Raw genomic sequence first — 4,935 nt, forward strand, 5'->3', positions numbered from 1 at the left:
AAGAAATTATCTTTGTTCAGTTGCATTGTACTTTCTCCTTTGTAGGTGATTATATGACTATATTAAAGGTGGTCTATTTCTGAGCTGGTATTCTGTTGCATTTGATTTGCCTAATCTTTCACCAGTACCACACTGTTTTGACTTCTGTAGCTTTATAAGCCTTACAGGGTGGATAATGTCAATTTTCCAATTTTGGTCTCCTTCAATATTGTGTTGGCTAATTTGGGTCTTTTTCCTCTCCATATAAACTTTAGAGTCATTTTGTCAATATCCACAAAATAACCTTTTTGGGATTTGATTTAGATTGCATTGAATCTATAGGTCAATTTGGGAGGAAATTATATCTTGAAAATATGAAGATTTCCCATCTATAAACCTGGAATATCTCTCCATTTAGTTAGTTTTTCTTGACTTTGTTTATCATTTATTTTTCTGGTTTTATTCATAAAGGCCTTGTACCTGTTTTGTTAGATTTGCACCTAAATATTTCATATTTTCAAATCTAATTTAATGATAGTATGATTTTATTTTAAATTCTACTCATTTCTTGCTGGTACCTAGAAAAGTGTTAGCTTTTGTATATTAAACTTGCTAATAATGACTTATGAGTTTCAGGAATTTTGGGTGTTTTTCAGATTTTCTACAAAGATGATCACATATCATCTTCACACTAAGACAGTTTATTTCTTTCCTTCCTATTGAAGATGCTTTTTATTTCTTTTTCTTGTTTTATTGCATTGACTAGAGTACCTAGTATGACATTTAAAAGGAGTGATGAGAGAACACATCTTTGACTTTTGCCTAATCTTGTGTGAAAACTTTGAGTTTTTCATCATTAAGTATCATGGAAGATATAGGTATTTTTAGACATTCTCTCTTTTTTGGTTTTTCTTCCCCCACTATTTTATTTATATTCAAGTTAGTTAACATATAGTGTAGTGTTGGCTTCAGGAGTAGAATTTATTGATTTATCACTTACATATAATACCCAGCGCTCATCGCAACAAGCGTCCTCCAAATGCCCACCACCCTTTCGGCCCATCCCCCCTCCCACCTCCAGTAGCCCTCAGTTTGTACTCTATAGTTAAGAGTCTCTTATGGTTTGCCTCCCTCTCTGTTTTCATCTTATTTTATTTTTTCCTTCCTTTCTCCTATGTTCATCTATTTTGTTTCTTAAACTCCACATATGAGAGAAATCATATTTGTCTTTCTCTGATTGACTTATTTTATTTAGCATAATATACTCTAGTTCCATACACTTTGTTGTAAGTGGCAAGATTTCATCCTTCTTGATAACTGAGACTATAGATACATATATATATATATACATATCACTTCTTTTTTTAATATTTATTTATTTTTGAGAGACAGAGAGAGACAGAGCATGAGCGAGGGAGAGGCAGAGAGAGAGGGACACACAGAACCTGAAGCAGGACCCAGGCTCTGAGTTGGCAGCACAGAGCGCAATGTGGGGCTTGAACTCACAAACTGAGAGATCATGACCTGAGGCAGTCAGGCACTTAACCAACTGAGCCACCCAGGTGCCCCCATATACCACTTCTTTATATATTCATCAGTCTATGGGCATTTGGGCTCTTTCCATAAGTTGACTATTATTGATAGCATTGCTATAAACTTTGGGGTGCATGTGTCTTTTTGAAACAGCATTTTTGTATCTTTTGGGTAAATATCTAGTAGTGCAATTGCTGGGTCATACGGTACCTCTATTTTTGTTCCTTTGAAAAACCTCCATACTGTTTTCAAGAGTGGCTACATCAGTTTGCATTCCCACCAGCAGTGCAAAAGTGCTCCCTATTTGCTGCATCCTCACTGACATCTATTGTTTCCTGCGTTGTTCACTTTAGCCATTCTGACAGGTGTGAGGTGATATCTCATTGTGGTTTTGTTTTGTATTTCCCTGATGATGAGTGATGTTGAGCATTTTTTCATGTGTCTGTTGGCCAAAAAATAAGGAGCTCTTCAAGAATTTGTGTGCCATCCTTGCACAGGGGCCATGTAATCATTCCAATTTTAGTATATACACTGCAGAAGCGAGAACTAGATATTTTTTATCAAGTTGAGGAAAATCCCTTCTTTTTCTAGCTTATTGAGAATATTTATCATGAATGGGTATTAGATTTTGTCAAATCCTTTTTTTTTTTTTGCATCTAGTGCTTTGACCATGCAATTTGCCTCTTTTAGTTGTTGATGTGACAAATAACATTAACTGATGTTGAACGTTGAACAAGCTTCGTATGACAGTCAGATGGTCCAGTTGGTCATAGTATATAATTGTTTTTATAGATTGTTGGATTCAATTGTTTAATATTTTATTAAAGATTCCGCATCTATGTTCACACAAGATCTGTAGTTTTCTCTTCTTATTACACGGTTTTGGTATTAGGGTGACGTTGGTCTCAGAATCAGTTAAGAGACATGTCTTCTGCTTTTATCCTCTAAAAGAAATTGTGGAGAATTGGCAAAATTTTATCCTTTAATGTTGGATAGTATTCACCAGTGAACTCATCTGGTCTTGTTCTTTCTGCTTTGATAAGGTTATTAATTGTTGATTCAATTTCTTTAGTAGGCATATGCCTGTTTAAGTTGTCTGTATCTTCTTTTGCAAATTGTGTTTTTTAAGGGATTGGTCTGTTTCACCTAAGTTTTCAAGACCAACTGTTTGAATCCAGGTTTTCTTACCTACAAATGTATGAATAATCCTAGCTTAATTTTTCTCCTGTTAGAATGGGCCAAGAATACTCATTCTAAACAAACAAACAAACAAAACCATTCAAACAAAATAACCACTTTCTTCTTTAAAAAGGAATACATTCTAGTATAATTATCAGGTATCTCTAAAAAAGTCATCTATCTTCAGTTAAATATAGTCAAGTTGCATCATAGTTGCCTTTTACTTAAAAAATTAAATTATAAATGGAACACACACACGTACAAACATACACAAGAGATAGAGACAAAATTGTTTTGCTTATTTATTTTAAAGATTATTTATCTATTTATTTTAAAGAATATTTATTTATTTTGAGAGAGAGAGATCAAGTGGGGGGAGGGCACAGAGAGGGGGAAGGAGAGATTCAAGCAGACTCTGCACATCAGCACAGAGCCCAACACAGGACTGGACCCCAGGAACTGCGAGATCATGACCTGAGCCAAATTCAAGAGTTGGATGTTCAACTGACTGATCCACCCAGGTATCCCAGAGAAAAATATCTTTTTTTAAAAATGTTTATTGTTTTTCTGAGAAAGAGAGAAACAGAGTGTGAGCAGGGGAGAGGCAGAGAGAGAGGGAGACACAGAACCCAAAGCAGGCTCCAGGCTCTCAGCTGTCAGCACAGAGCCTGACATGGGGCTCGAACTCACGACCATGAGATCATGACTTGAGCTGAAGTCGGACGCTTACCCGACCGAGTCACCCAGTTGCCCTGAAAAATATCATTTTAAATGGTGTAGTATATTTTCCCCAACATTTGACTCAATAAACAAACGTCCCAGAATTATCATGAAGAACTAGAATGGAAAATCGCTTTTCCATTACTTGGCCTCAGTTCACATCACATATGTTCCACAGTGTGAACTAATCACCATACTGAGTGGGTTTCTAGTATTTAGATATAAGTATTTTGGAAATTATGGCTTCTGAATATAATCCAACTACCTCATTTAGTGTTCAAGTTGAAGAAACCACAATTTATTCTAAGGAATAAGTTGGAACTTGTATCTTCAGCTTCATACTGAATTGAACTTAATGAGAGGAAACGTTTGGGAACTTTCAAGGCTATTATTGACTCTCTCACATATGTGTGTGTGTGTGTGTGTGTGTGTGTGTGTGTGTGTGTTCGACTTTATGATTTTACTATAGAACAGCATAACCACTAATCTATAGCCTGCTGTTGTTACCTGCTATAAGTAATATACAAGGTATGATGATAAATTAATTCAACTTAGATTTTGGCAAGCATATTTATAAACAAGTGTGAACTAACACTTGTTTTCTTATTTCAAAATCCATATATATTAAGATATTTTCTAATTTCTCTTTTTGGATTATCCTTTGAAGTTTGCTCAAATCATTTAAATTCAATTAATCTTGGCAGGTGGCCATTCTTAGCAAGTAGACTTGGTTTCTAGTAATAGTAGAAATTCATCTCATGTAAGTGTTAGGCACTTAAAATTGACAAAATTATTTTAAGATAAAATGTGTTGTGCCTCTAAATTAACAAGACTTGCTTCATTCCTATGGCTCATAATCTAGTTCTGAGAGCAAGTCACAGGAATAAATTGGAAAATGTTGATAAATACTTCACTGGGATGAGTCAATAAATATCATGACCATTATAAAGAAGACAACGCATATTGGATGTCATAGTTCTAATACATTTGCTTAAATCTTCACTCTTTGGTAGTCAAATCTCCCCTACATTATTCAAAAAGTCTGAGCTTTTTATAAATGAGGACGTATGAAATAGCGCTACACCTTCATCTGCATGATGTTTCTAAACTCATGAAAATAAGGCAATTTTCTTCCCCCTTGAGTCTTATTCCATCTAAGAAAATCTTTAGAGCAGATAATTGCTTCTTATGATTTCTTTTCTTTTTTAAATGTTTTTAAAGTTCATTCATTTATTTATTTTTGAGAAAGAGAGAGCAAGCATGAATGGGGGAGAGGTACACACACACACACACACACACACACACACACACACAGAAAGAGAGAGAGAGAATCCCAAGAAGGTTCCACACTGTCAGCACAGAGCCTGACATGGGGTTTAAGCTCACAAACCATGAGATCATGACCTGGGCTGAAAGCAAAAGTCGGATGCGTAACCGAATTAATGGAGGCACGCTGTTAGGATTTTGTGTTCTGCAGTTCTCCAAAAGAAAGACCACGATGTGTCCTCAAGTATAAGCTTTACA

At 35.3% G+C, this 4,935-nt stretch overlaps 1 pseudogene; it reads right to left on the reverse strand.

The window, feature by feature from the left end:
* Positions 1-1,964: 1,964 nt before the first annotated feature.
* LOC144229058 (U6 spliceosomal RNA) lies at positions 1,965-2,055 on the reverse strand (annotated as a pseudogene).
* Positions 2,056-4,935: the final 2,880 nt, after the last annotated feature.

Source organism: Crocuta crocuta, unplaced genomic scaffold (assembly GCF_008692635.1).
Source record: "Crocuta crocuta isolate KB4526 unplaced genomic scaffold, BGI_CrCroc_1.0 scaffold578, whole genome shotgun sequence".
NCBI lineage: Eukaryota > Metazoa > Chordata > Mammalia > Carnivora > Hyaenidae > Crocuta > Crocuta crocuta.